Source organism: Nipponia nippon, unplaced genomic scaffold, assembly GCF_047370975.1.
Source record: "Nipponia nippon isolate SJK-2023a ecotype South Korea unplaced genomic scaffold, ASM4737097v1 scaffold_7, whole genome shotgun sequence".
In the NCBI taxonomy this organism is placed as follows: domain Eukaryota; kingdom Metazoa; phylum Chordata; class Aves; order Pelecaniformes; family Threskiornithidae; genus Nipponia; species Nipponia nippon.
This window is the reverse complement of record NW_028262391.1, coordinates 25,660,549-25,675,824: the sequence shown is the minus strand read 5'-3', so window position 1 is coordinate 25,675,824 and position 15,276 is coordinate 25,660,549. Positions and strand designations below refer to the sequence as shown.

Genomic DNA, 15,276 nt, shown 5'->3' with positions numbered 1-15,276 from the left:
GTTTAAACTGACACTGCCTTCAGCAGATTAGGCACTATGGGGTGCTTGAACCAAAAACATCTGTCTAAAGTTAGGTACCAAAACCTTGCGGAGCATTGAGACTCCGATTCCCTAAAGTGGCACTGAAACTCCACTACTGTACTAGTGCAATGTTTTTCTTCCCATGAATTCAACTTTTCAGCTACTTCATGTACCATTCACTAGGGTTAGTTTAACATCGCTAGGTATTATGTAGATTGCATCATGTTGGCTTCCAAACCAACTAAATGTTAGAAAATATGCTGAGGTTATTCCAGCTTTATGGCTGCAAAGGTCAAACAAGAGAAGTCTTGTGTGCATACTGCATAGGTTAAAGTGAGGACGGGGACCGGACCTGCATTCTTGCCTCTTCTGAGAGCATCATATGCTTCTGTAAGATTCCTCCAAGGAACAACTTTTGCCCTATGTTGTCTTCCCTTTAGAGTACAAAGCCTAGAGATTTAATTGTTTTCATGTCAGTAAAGACTTAGCCATCCTCTATTAAAAAAGGCATTGAATATGGCTCAGTGGAAGCCAGTTTATATCCCCAGACTCTCATATTTGGAAATACTTCAATTTGAGACAAAAAGACCCAGCAATGAAGACTTTAAGCTGTCACCCACCCTGACCTGGGCAGTAAGGGACATGCTGCAGGCAGCCATCACTAACTGCCTGAGCAAGATGACTTAAGTGACCAAACAGGTCTAATTTCTGAGTGATCATGTCAGACACGTACATCTCTGGTGTAATTGCTTATTTGCCCTTAGGCAGTTCATTTGATTCCCATTATCATAAAAATATACCTCTTGATGCAGCCTAACATGTTGGTTCAAGTACTCTTCAAATCCTTCTGAATTTCCCTCCTGTAATCAAAGCATTTAAGTTTTCTGTCTTCACAGAAGATAAGAGATTCTGGGCTTATAATGGGAAACTGCACCTTTGGGAGCTGAGATATAGGTATTTCTGTGCTTTACTACAGCCTCAGCTCTCAGCTGGGTAAACATTTGTGCTGCTGAGTCAGAAATCTCTGTGCACCAACACTGGCCACCATTGTCCAACAAAATCCCATTACTTCTGGACATCAGCAAACAGCAATTTAGTTAGAACTGTTCTAACTTAGAACTTCTCAGACTATGCTTTAAATGACAGGACAGTTTAAGAGCTGGTTTTAATTATGAGCTTCTGAAGAATAATAATAAAGAAAATCTGAGCAGCAAAAGCCATGGATCGAACCTGGAGAGGAATTTGGTCAGTAATGGCACCAGCATTGATTTCTGTCAAAGCATGTATGGGGAGTTGCTGGTGCTGCCACAAGGAGAAGAAATGTCACTGCTGTCACCACGTGCTCAGTCCCCTACCCACAGACAGATGAAGATATTTTTACTCCAGTTTGACATCTTGTCCTGATTTCGGCTGGGACAGAGTTAATTTTCTTCCTAGTAGCTGGTATAGTGCTGTGTTTTGGATTTAGTATGAGAATAATGTTGATAACACACTGATGTTTTAGTTGTTGCTAAGTAGTGCTTACACTAGTCAAGGACTTTTCAGCTTCCCATGCTCTGCCAGGTGCACCAGAAGCTGGGAGGGGGCACAGCCCGGACAGCTGACCCAGACTGGCCAAAGGGCTAGGCCATACCGTATGGCGTCATGCTCAGTATAGAAACTGGGGGAGTTGGACAGGCTGGGCATCGGTCAGCTGGTGGTGAGCGGTTGCATCACTTGTTTTTCCTGGGCTTTGCTTCTCTCTCTCCTCTCTCTCTCAGTGTTTTCCTTTTCATGACTATGTATTATTATTATTGTTATTATTATTATTATTATTCAATTATTAAACTGTTCTTATCTCAACCCATGAGTTTTCTTACTTTTGCTCTTCCAATTCTCTCCCCCCTCCAGGGAGGGGGGAGAGGGTGAGCGAGCGGCTGTGTGGTGCTTGGTTGCTGGCTGGGGTTAAACCACGACACACCTCCATCCAAGACTGAGCCCAGACCATGAGATACAGCAGCCTTGCTATGAATCTTGCAAGATTAATTCAGAGCTAGTTAGACCTCCAAAGTTCTCTTCTAAGCTAGAGGCATAGGTAAGACAGAATTAGATGCCTGGTAGTCTAGTCCAATAGGGAGCTCTTGCTATGGGTTTAGAAAATATCTTATTCATGTTCCTTTAAAAATCCCCTGCAGTAAGAGAGCTATAAAACAACTGGCTAATAGTTGCCTTTGACCCTAATAAAGCCAGTGAAATGAATTCCAAACAGAATTTCTAGAAATAATTTTCTGGGTCCAGAGAAAGTCCAGAGTGGGAGTACTGAGGTCCCAAACTACACTTCTGCCCTCTAATATGCTCAGTACAACATGCATGACTGGCTTCTCCACCTACTATTCTCCATGATCTCTGGACCAGGTGGATGGCAGAGGGGTGCTATCACATGCAGATGATGAAAATGACAGGGAGTAATGAAGTAGAGTTCCACTATTTTTTTTCTTAAAGTTATTCAGAAACTCATGACAACTGTCTCAAAGTTATAACCATTATTTCAGATTTAAGTCTGACATTAAAACCTCCTCCACCTGGTTGGAAATATTACTGTGGTGCAAATGAGAATCCAAGCCATCACTCTCAATGTACCCTACACTGGACATAAAATCCATTTTCATGTCTTTGCACCAGTCCCAGATATACAGAAAGTGCTGGCACTCACAGTAAGGTGAGATGCAGTGATACCAGTAGAAGTGCTAATGCTAAAATGTCAAGCCATTAGGTGCATGGACAGAAAGAGACATAAACCAGCACTAGATACTATCAAGCTGATGGAAGACTGAAAGTTAAAACAGCCAGTATCAAGGCTATGAAAAAATTGCGTTCAGGTTAGCGTCCTTGTCCCACTTTGAGGGCCTGACTCTACTGGAACTGATCAAAGCAGGCCTCTGGGGAGATCTGATGAGACAGGGAGTAAGACAAGACTCTTTAATTAGGTGATAGATTCTGGTTAGGACAATGATACTATTTCAAGGGCTCATGACATTCAGATTTCTAATCCAGAAAGTTTAATGTGCATGGCAGAGGCAGAGTACTTTATGGAGAGGTTTGTCTGTAGGAAAAGCTCTTTGGAAACCATTCCATGAATAGGCAGCGCATGCACAACAGAGAAATTCCCACAAACTGCTGTCTCCCTCTCTGATGAGATCCCGCAGCTGATTACTGGGGAGCGAGAAAGTCTAGAGCTTTCTTCCCAAGCAGGTGACATCACAAGGTTAGTTATTTGAGATGGAGCCAGTTCTTCAGTCAAGAACTACTTCAAAACTGAGAAAAAAACAAAGTACTTGTACTCTTGGTACAATTATTCCTTTGATTAACATATAAATACTGTTCTTGTTAACGAACATGTTTTCAACCAAGGTGTTGTCAGCAATAGTGCGCTTTCACTTGTAGTATAAGTAGATTGTGCATACATAGAAAATAGCTACACAATACACAATAGATTGTATAGCCATAGACAAAGTATGCCATTATTGTCATATATTGCTATACTTTACAGTGGAAAATATGAAATGCAGATCAAATCTTTGAGCCTGTAAGCGCACAGTCCGAAGTGTTGTGTATACAGGCATAAGAAACAATATTCCTCTGCATTTTTAATACAGAATGACGAACCAACTTGCTTTCCTGCTTCCCGCCTTGTTGATCTGGCAGCACTCCTTCCTCCAGGAAATCATGGCATACATTTCCTATACTATCTTCAACATCCATTCACTGTGTTTGCCCTCTTGCATGTGTTTTTCCTGCAGTATTGTATCATCTATATGATTTCCTGGGTGTTCTGGTTTTTACTTCTCCATGTTAGATTTGGCTCTTTTAAGTAGGTCATTTTTCCACAAATATCTTTAAAATCTTGTCTTGCAATCACTTTGTTCTATAGGAGAGAACTCAACAGTTTGTTCTATTGACACAGAATCCAAGCGATAGGTGTTCAAGTCCCATGCTTCTAGTTTCCACCCTTCTACAGAACTAGCTCTGTGTCTAAGAACTGGGCACGCCCCACCTCATAGCTGCATACTTGTTGGTTGGCATTGTTATTTACCCACCACTGGAAAACCCAGGTGTTGCTCAGCCTCTACCAATAGCTCTTTTCTTGGAAACTCCCTAGACAAAAATGGTCCAATAAAGATGAGAAAGTGTCACATTAAAATAAGAAAGCATGCATCTCGTTCCTAGCATGGCATGGCACTTGGCAAGATTTAAAGACACATAGTTACTAGCATTAATTCCTTCTGGCAGCTTATTACCAGTTGTTATGCAAGCCATGACCTGGTATTTGAGTCATACTACAGATGGCAGACAGCAACACCTCCATGGGCAGGTGTCAAAAGCCCCCAAAATCACATTAACTCGAGTATTTTGGAATGCTGAACTTGTCAGGCAGAACAGTCTCAAGCAACTCTCATTAGTTCATGTCACAGGACTGTAATGCACTCTGTGGAGTGCAAATGACTGAGACAGGAGAAAGGAAGATTACAGCTGGAACAACAGAAGCTGCTGCAGGCTTGAACTGCAACGTGCAGTGAGAAGGGAGGGTGAAGTTCACAGACTACCAGCTTAGCTTTCTCCTGTAGCCATAATTTCCTCGGTTCTGTATTCAAGACAAAAGTAACAATTTCTGAAACAAAAATAAAGCTCCATTAGTGAGTGGATTAAGCTGGACAAATGCAGTTACAGCTGCAGATCTGATACTGCACTAGACCATCCATTGGGATCTCTGGCTCAGGCACCAAAACCTCATGCTATTTATTTTTGAGCTGTTCCAAGTCACTGTTATATATTTAATATGTGTTCCAAGGATTAACTGTGTGTGTATTGACTCTGCAGCTGGTATCTATTAAATTAATACCTAAGAATTCAACCTTAGCCACTGATCAGTACCACAAGACTTGCAATGTATTTATTAATAGGGGACATAACTGGTATTGGAGGTGCATCTCAACTGCTGATTTTCAGCTTTCTGTGCCTAAAGCATTTGTGTATCCACTTGGGTGATATGGTTGGGGACTGCAGAAGTCCATGTTGCACCTGGAGTATTAACAAGCAATGCATGTGTGGAACGGAAAGAGACTAACTGTAACCACATATAGTGCTGCTAATCTTTCACCCCAGCAGGAATTTTACTCTTCCTCTATTTCCTCTATGGGACATGTTGATGCTAGATGAATCTTAGAAAAATGAGCACATCTGTTAAAAGAAGCCAAATCAAATACTAAGGCCTCTACTCAGTGTTTGTAATACTGGCCTGCTTTATATGCCAGTAGAGTTGCACTATTTATGAGCCTATACTGATGCTGCAATAATAATAAAGATGAGACTACATGCACTTCAGCACGACCTGTACAAGTCCACTGGTAAACTCAGGATGATATCAGACAGCTGCATTTTCATGGCTATTATTTATTCCAGTTGGATAAAGCTACCATATATAGCCAACCTCTGTTGTAGCTGCAATGCATACAGGCACTTTGAATGATTTCTGCAAAAGGCACAGCTTGGGGATGTTGATCTGGTTCTACACAGCTCTAGTTTTCAAGGTGGCTAAGAAAAGCCGGGGCATGTACAAATCAAAACAAGCTGAGAGTGCTTGCTGTGTGACACCTAGCCCTATGGAAGGAACAGAGATACATATAGTTGCCAACTTCTGCTCAGGTGTAAAGACCATTAGCCTGGTCCCCGTACTATAAGAAACAAAATACAGGTTCGATCTAGTCACCTTCCTAATTTTAGCTTTTGGCCTTTCTCCACTCTGGACAACAGTAAGGAACAGAAATGTTTTCCAAAGTAAATCAAAATTCTTCATATAATCCCAGTTCAAATGACTACGGCTTTAAGAAGTAATGTAAGTAAGTCCTGCAAAGTCTTGTGATACTTTACAGTTCTCCATACCTTAGACAGTTCAGCATGTGCTGCTTTCCAGAGGTGGCAAGAGTCACAGATAGAATCATAGAATCATAGAGTGTCCTGAGTTGGAAGGGACGCACATGGATCATTGAGTCCAACTCCTGTCCCTGCATAGGACAACCCCAAAAATCACACCATATGTCTGAGGGCATTGTCCAAATGCTTCTTAAATGTTGTCAGGCTTGGCACCGTGACTGCCTCCCTGGGAAGCCTGTTCCAGTGCTCCACCACCCTTTGGGTGAAGAACCTTTTCCTAATATCCAACCTAAACCTCCCTGGCATATCTTCGTGCCATTCCCTCGGGTCCTACCACTGGTCGTCAGGGAGAAGAGATCAGCGTCTGCCCCTCCTCCTTCCTGCGTGAGGAATCTGTAGACCGCGATGAGGTCTCCCCTCAGTCTCCTCTTCTCCAGGCTGAACAGACCAAGTGACTTCAGCCGCTCCTCATATGGCTTCCCCTCTAAACCCTTCACCATCTTCATGGCTCTCCTCTGGACACTCTCTAGTAGCTTTGTATCCTTTTTGTACTGTGGCGCCCAAAACTGCACAGAGTACTCAAAATGAGGCCGCACCAGTGCAGAGTAGAGCAGGACAATCACCTCCCTCAACTGGCTAGCAATACAGTGCTTGATGCACCCCAGGACATGGTTGGCCCTCCTGGCTGCCAGGGCACACTGTTGGCTCATGTTCACCACTCCCTCCTCAGGCAGGTCATGCTCTCTGATGAGAGGCAAGGCTTTATCATGGAGTCCCAGTGAGTTCAGCAAAGGCCTGCTTCCTGCCTGCTGCTAGACCCAAGAATTAATACGGAGAGGTTTGCGCTGACCATGTAATGCTTCCAGGTACATTATGAACTACAAGCTAACAGAAGCATCTCTGCATGTTTATGGACAGAACTTGGACAAGCAGAGTCACCTGAAAACAGATACATCCATTCCTGCTCAGATTTCAGAACAGCACGTTCATCATAGTGCCAAAACTATCACACAATTCTACACTGCGAAGCTGCACCCTGAGTATGCAGTTGCCCCAGAACATCGTGTCTCTATGATGTACTCAGCTTTTGCCCCAGAACATCATGTCTCTATACACTCAGGTTTTGCAGTGTAGGAATTTTGTTAGTTTTGTCTTCTTTTATTGTCACTTGCATTTTACTCAGATCATAAGGCCCTGTCATTGTATTGTTAATTCTGCCTGCTTAAGTCCAACATATATTTGCACCTGTTGAATGCCAAGCACAAAGCAACAGACAAAATGACATTCCTGACCTGCAGCTGGCATTCACTGCCTTCCCAGTTATTTGCGTTGTTGAGTTTTACGTAGATTACTTTCAGTTTGGTAAAATATTGTCAAGTTTGGGTGAACAGAAAAAGTTTGGGTAATCATAAGAACTCATGTACCTTTCTATATCTATTCACAGTAAGATCTTTTTAGATTCATGCATCTGAGGTGTTTCAGATAGTAATTTTTCACATACACCATGGGTCAAGTGACATCCCAGTCACTGGCCAAATACCCAGGCTTGTCACACTAACTTTGAGAGGGATAAAATCTTGCCCAAGGCAGCTGCAATTGCCAGAAAAGAGAAAGTTCACTAATGGATGTATACAGCTACAAACGTGGCTGCTTAAAATTTTAACCTCTCCCCCAAAACTTGAAAGCTTCATTCAGGGTGGTGAGGAAAGCTTTAGAAGACAATTACTACACCTAGAGGGCCAGAAACATTGGTTCTTTCTTCTGGATACTACAGGACTCCAACTATTTGCTCACTCTTTAATGGTAAAGCAGAGTAAGATATGATTTATGTTCACTGTTACATTCTGCTATCAACACATTGAACAACCTGTCCAGAAGGGCCCAAATGGCACAATGTCCCCACAAACAACGAGAGACAATTGAAAAGGGATACCATAATCAGGTAACTACCATTCCTGTTCTTTGAGGTAAGCAGTTCTACAATAACGGTGGATTTCAGCATTGGAGGGGAGAAAAAACAACACAGTAACTTGCTACGTTTACCAACTGATGATTCTCATTGAGATGCACATATCACAGAATTCCATTTACAGTGTCGTAACTTTTCCAAAAACAGAGTCCTTGTGCTTGAAGAGCTCAGGAGTAAGCAGGGAAAAGGTTTGGAACAATAAAAACTAAAAAACTAATTTCATTTTTCAACCTACAAAACCCTTCATTTTTTGGCTTCCCAAAAGAGCTACAATAATTACATTGTAATTCTGAGACCTTCTCATAGCAACTTTCCATGACAAGAAATGGAAAATCTAAGAAAAGCTGACAGTGAGACAAAAGTAAAATAGTTACGACGTCTCCAGAGAGGAAAACTGGATCTGGATGATCTAAGCAGTGAAGAAAGTCAGAAACCCAGAGCATTATACACTTGAATGAACTCACATTTGCCAGGCTGTTTTGTCTGCACAGCCCAAAGAACCCAGACACCAATGACAGAAAAAAAATAGGTGATGATACTCTCTGGCTAAACTCCCTGAACAGCAGCACTTTGTTAGAAAAAAAGCTGAAGATCTGGCAATTCTATGTTCTAAAATGGGCCAAGTGTAAAAGACTCATTGCATTTTATTTTTTGCCAAACACTGCTATTGAATGTTTTAGATCCCTTTGAGAGTTCAAGGCATAAGGAAAAGAAATTCAACCATGTTATCCCATGAAGAATAGTTTAAAAATGTTTTTACAGTAATGGGCCAAATTTTACACTGTGTGTGTGTAAGACAATGCAAATATTTTGGCTTGCCTTTGCCTATGCACTAACACAGTGCTATGTACTTGCAAGTTCAAGCTTGCACACACCCATCTGTAAGTACTAAGCCTGCTTTGATCATTATTTCTCCTCCTGTCCACTACACTGGGCCTATCTTGCAGAAGTAACCCACAAAAATCTCTTTCCAATCAGCAACAAAAGCAGGGAAGATGGAGATAAGGGAGAACGCTGCCCCAAAAAGTGCAGTTCAGGCAACAAATGAAAATGTTTCAAACTGTGAAGATGTCACTGCACCCCAGCGTTTATGTCATTTGTATATGCCTGGCATTAGTAATTGGACTGAAAGCCAGATTGATTGTCTATGATTTAGCAGTAAATCAAGGCAGGACATGAAGCTTTCTTCTGAGTCATTAAGGGTTAGCTACTAGTTTAATAGCCTGCCAGATGCTCCCTTTGGCTCACCACAAAACCAGTTCTTTCCTACAAAGTGTGATACAGACTAAAATGGTTCCAAGAAAACACTCATGTGCTTGCAGAAGATATCAAATTAGAAGAGCTGATTTTCTCAGGCTGTCAGCTATATAACAAACCATGCTGGAAACAGCACTCCACTGACTTAGAGGCTATGTCATACCTTACGCCCTTTCAGTCCTTGCAGTTTAAACACTGGCCTTCAAATCACATGTACTAAAGATCAGGTGAGTCATCAACATCAAATAAAACAAGATTAAGCCTGTCATATCCCATCTGCTCCATGCACACAAAACCAGTTGCACAGCTCCACGACAGTGAAAGCCATAGAGTGTCATGGAAAGAAGCCAACTTCCTTTTTGCCGTATTCCCCATTTGCTTTCTTTCCCTCAGTGCAAATTAATATTAACAGTATTTTCTTGCTTTTTTCTCACCTAAGCTATGTGCTGTTTTTTAGGAAAATCTCACCCCAGCAATCCTTCTACAAATAGAAGTTCACTTTAGGACAGTGTTGATACATCAGGAAAGTACCATACTGCTTCATGTCTTGACAACACTATGCCAGCTATTAAGATAATAATACTTAAAACTCTTCTATCAACTGTTGTGCTGAGCTACTGTATAGTAGTAAATAAAGGCTTTCATATATTTGACCTAAGTCATTCAAGATGAAATGAATCCTAGATACTTCCAATTTCAAACTGGGAAAACTGATTCTGATTTGCAAATTGACCAAGGTCATAAATCTACCTAGAAAAACATCTGTGTCTTCCGTCTCATTAAATTAAATACCTTCCAGTCATCTAATGCTAGGACCCTTTCCTCAAGCAAACAAATCCATTTTAGTTGTGGATAACTCTTTCCTTGCTCTAAATCTGCTATTTTGTTTGAAATCTTCAAGCAACTACATCCCCACTTAGATGCTATCTCCAAGTAACTCACTCAGTATACCTATTTTCTAATGAAGGCAACATTAGAGGAGTAGTAAAGCTGTCTGTATTACACTTTTCTATACCCTAACCATTTTTATGTCAGCAACCACAGCACAGCTTTTTATAAGGCTTTTTATTCTCCTACCAGTAGTTCAAACCACACACGAGACTGATTTGCTTCCATTTTAACTCCATGCAAGGCTTAGCTTAAGTAATAGCATTTGTACTTTTACTTCCAGGGATCCCAGGTTTTGTAGGTAACATCCACTTGAACGACTAGGAAAATGAGGACTGGAAAACAATACAATTTCCTCCACAACCTTTTCTATATCACATAAGCCTATGTGGCACATCTCATCTTTGAGCTATTGCTGAAGCCCATGCCCTCCATTTCCTATAAATCAATGAAAAGGATATGAGGATATCAGATATGGTTTCAGCAAACATAAATTTTCATATAAGGTTCCACTGGTAATCAGCATTACCCCAGGAAAACATGCTTGCTTAGAGAGCCCTAAATATAAATGAAAGCATAGTTTCCATACGAATCCTAACTTTGGTAAACCATAAACATCCATGGTGGGTTTGAATTAATACCTAATTTCTTTTTGCGAGGAGAGAAATCTGTAGAGACTGTAAGTATCAGCCAAAATTTTCAAACAGGACTACTAAAGACAGGCTCTTAAATCTATACTAAGCAGCTGATCATCTCAACTGTCATTTCACAGTTTGCTTTTAGGACGCCGATTTTCAAACAGGGATCAGGACTCATAAAATGTTTAGGATTTTAAATATGGTGTGCAGCTCTCACTGGGAACAGTCTCCTACTCCACTCTTGAGATGTCAGAAAGTGCAAATATTCCCTTTGAGCTCAAGGGATTCTCAATGCTGTTTGCAAGATCTGAACTTGCTTATAAGTCAGCACCTTCCTGATCAGGTAAAGGAAGTGAGCAGAAGCTGTTCAGCTTTTGAAACACTGAGGCCCTCATCTTCCCAAACACTTGCTATACCTTTCCAACAGGAAAGGATCATCAGCTCCCATGTTAAAAGCAAACAGAAATTACTTCATTATGTGAAAAAACCCCACACTTTTAAGACTGCTTATAAGGCGGCAACTCACTTTCAGCTGGAAGCCTTCTATAACTGGTTTCACATACACACAAGCTTGTTTTACTACTTAATTTCCCAGGGAGCAAGCAGAAACATTTAATATCCAGGATGTTTGAAGAATGGTGTTCTCTTAGACAGGAACTCTATGAAACCAGTTTTGCCATTCTGTCTTTCAAAGGTAAGTATGTACAGGGTGTTGTCTGGTTTTCTTGTTCTTGTTAGGAGAACACAGGGAAGGGGATACATTTGTGCATCTGTAGCACAAAATTCCAGAGTTTGGCAGAATATTTCACATGTATTAAACTGACAGAGAAAATTGCATGCTGTTTAAATTTCACTCAAATGAAGAGACTGCGTATTAATCACTTTAAATTGGTGCTTGCTAGAAAAGGACATAAGCTGGCAAACAGGCCACTGACAGCACTGGCTATCAAGCTTTCCTCTCAGCCTTACTTGGAATTAAGTGAATAGGTTTATTTTTCACTTTTAATTGTGTTCTAAATTGGGCTTCTTCTCAACTTAAGCATCCCCCCAAGACTCTCACACAGAACCACACACAAGCACAAATACAGCCCTTTGACTTGCTCCTCCCTAAACAGAGTAATTTGCCTTATATGATGAGTCAGTTTTAGCTACAGAGGAAACATTTGCAAGAAATGATGTGTGAACTCCTCCATGGGCAGGCTTCGGAAGGAAGGGAACCTGGCAGACAGGAGCTTCAGTGGCCAGATGCTTTTATGGTCCCACTTGCATTGCCACTTTCACTGCCATTTTGTTTGCTGTAAAGTTCATTTATTTCGAATTAGAAGAAGAATACACAAGATGCTCTCGTAAGTCTCTTTTATAGCTAGGAAGCTTGGCTCCAGTTTATATGCCACACTTTTGGCAGCAAATAGACAAAAGCCAGATTAGAGGAAGTAGGAAAGATACATGTATGGAAACTGAGGTACTTTATGACTTTGGCAAGAATGGAGATGTAATAAATAAGAAACAGAGAAGAAGCAAAATGGGAGATATTAGACCGAGCTTTTAAGAAGAGCAATTATGTGAAAAGACAGAGCAGAGACAAGCCGTATTGTAGCTGTTGCACCTCCTTTCCACTCCACTGTCCTAACAACTAAAGAGTAATGTTATCTTTTGATCTTTCTCATTTCAGCTGATCCTTTATTATACCATGGAGAGTAGAACCGTTTCAATGGGAAGGCACAAGAACACTCCTACCGCAAGACAGTTCAACACATAGTTAAGCCATGGGGGGCAAGAAAACTCTTCCAAAGAGTAAGAAACATGGGTTTTAACCCTTGCATGGTGAAAAGAAATGAAAGGTAAATGTCCTGGGTCCTGACTGAGTGTTCCAACTACTGAGCTATTGTATAGAAAGTGAAACCACCATCGCCTACCTCATCTTTCACTGTATGCAAAGCCCAAATCCATAAAAATATTGACCAGATAAAGCACCTCAGGTAAGATGAACAGAAGAATGTATAGTTTACTAATTCCACTATATACTGAGGAACTGGGGAACTTACCAAGCAACCCCAGCTGCACAGTAACTGAGCAGAAGTTCTGAGGATTTATATCTTGGACTCAGGTATTTATTTCTACCTAAGACTTCTCTGGATGTAGCATTTGACTTCTACTCTCCCAATTCCTTAGCTTTTCCTCAAGGAAAAGCCTCTCTGAGTTGCTATAATGGAACAGCAAACACAAAGAATGCAAGGCACTCACATCCTATGACAGTGGAGGCACACAAATTATATACAAAGTTGTGAGGATTCTGAGAGCATTATTAACCTTCATAAAACAGGTCTACATAATACCAGGAAAATTAATGAAATGAACTAGTAAAATTAGCATCAAACAGGGCTTCAAGTACAAGGTTTGAGACATTGACTTATCCAAGATCAACTCTGTTTAATATGAAAAAAGGATTCAGTTCTGGAAACTCATAGTTTGACAGAACCAAACAATAGTTAATTCCTCATAGCTCATAATTATGCAAAAAAAAAAAATTTACACTGCTGCTTTGAGCTTTTGAGCTGTAGTTATTGTACATATGTGGGACACAATCCTAGGAAGGGCTGAACACCTTTAGGTCACATTGTCTTCAGATGAATCATCAAATTACATTCTGTTATACTGTATATATTTAGTGTACTGTCATATAATTAAAAATCTATCATAATTCAGTATCATAATACATAAGAGGAATGAGTGAACTTACAATTGTATACTTGGTATTGTCAGAGCTTGGTAAAATGATTATGCTATAAAATTAGCTTTCCATTAAAATGATGTTCCTGAAATTTCTTTAAAGACAGCGGTAAGGACTACAAGCTAGCACCTGCTATGGACCATGCTGAAATAGATTTTTCTGCACGTTTTCTTCTGATGCTCAAATATTCCCACTTAAAGAAGCCAGAATTTGTTTTAAACTGGTAGAACACAGATGATTAGTTCCAGTCCCTGCAGATACAAAGAGCCCTTTTGACTATACCATGAATGAAAACATGTTCCCAACTCAAATAGAAGTGACTCTGCACCTGGATGTGGAACTCCCTCTTCTCAGAATTACCCTCTTCTGTTTCTCCAGCAGTCCTCCTCACAGCACTTCTTTGGCACTCCTGTGCAGAGATACAGAAAGGAAAGAAAAAAAAACAACAATCATTTCAACCTTGAGGGGACAAGGAGCCATCAGTACTATTGCTTTCAGTTTGCCCACCCACAGGAAAAAAATATAAAATTAAGTAAAAAATATAAAATAGGGTTAAAGGAACATCACTCTGGTTGCAAAATCAAACTCTCAAACATTAAGAATCACCAGAATTAAGATTACTTGTGTGACACTAAAGCAGTTCCCTTATGTATTTGAGTACAGTCTTTAATTATATAACATAAAGGGTTTTTCAAAAATTCCATGCTTTACTCAACACAGGAACGGGCAATACTCACTTAATACTTGGCTTTATCATCATTGTTCAGGGTACAAAGAAGAGGGAAGAAGCAACTGCATTAGGCACCAAAATGTCTCTATAGCCTTGTGTGCTACAGAGAACTGAAGGCATGCTGGTGGGGAAGAAGAGCACAGCCCATGCTCCCTTGCCAGCAGACAGCTGTGACTTCATTTGGGTACCACTATGGATTTCCAGAAGGAGAGAAGTTTCTGCCATTTATAGCTCTGGCAACTCACATCCTCACTATGCAGGCACTCTTCTGCATGCCTTAGAGGTTAACTGGTCCTTCTTTTGTCTTCTTATCCCTCAGCTCTTCCCATATCCCATCTGTCCTCAACCTGTAGTCATCTGGAGATAATGTTGCTGCCCTCTGCCTCCCATGTTTGTCCTGATCATCAGACACCAGCCACACAAACCAAGAGGGATCAGGGGTATGTAAATGTGAAGTTCCCAGTCAAAACCTGAAAAGAAGGCAACAAGCGGCAGAATGCCTTCAGCACTGAGAGTACATACCCCCTCTCGGTTCAATGCAAAGGCTTAATGAAAACTTCGGAAATAATGACAAACATTCAGGTTTGACATGAGTGGCATCTCTGGAGGGAGAGGAACTAGTCATAAGTAAGGTTTTACTGTCTCTGTGGGAGATTAATATAGTGGGTGGAGTTTATCATCTGGCCAAAGAAGAAACTCTCAGTGTCTGGTCTATCATGGAAAATGACTTCTGTGAGCATCTGATGAGGGCGAAGGTCATGCATTTGTGTTCCCATCCTCCAGGCTTGTACTGTGGAGATTTCTCACTTGGTTTGTTTATGCAATATGATTGTTTACAACACCAAAACAAAATAATATTTCAACTGCAAGCATCGTCAAGCTCCAACTTCTCTGAAGTCCCATTTATATCCACAGGAAGAATTGCTGTTTGTGCAGTAGAGACCTCACTGACTTCAGCGGAATTCAGCCTCAACATGAGATAGAGGAGCAAATCTCTCTCCCCAGAGAAAGTAACAGCATACGTAAAAGGCAAAGTGAAAGAAAATGTGAAAGAGAAAAGATGAAAAGCAAGAAATGCAATTAGACTGAGCTTAGTCATTACGGGGTGGTCAGAGCTGCTACTTGTCTCTAT

General features: G+C 40.9%; 1 protein-coding gene across 1 annotated transcript in view; it reads right to left on the bottom strand.

The window, feature by feature from the left end:
- ARHGEF4 (Rho guanine nucleotide exchange factor 4) overlaps nt 1-13,823 on the bottom strand; it is a 197,359-nt gene extending 183,536 nt beyond the window's left edge. Inside the window, exon 1 of the mRNA XM_087739017.1 lies at nt 13,743-13,823. The gene's annotated coding sequence lies outside the window, so the exon portion shown is untranslated. The remainder of the gene's footprint in view (nt 1-13,742) is intronic.
- Between the last annotated feature and the right edge of the window lie 1,453 nt (nt 13,824-15,276).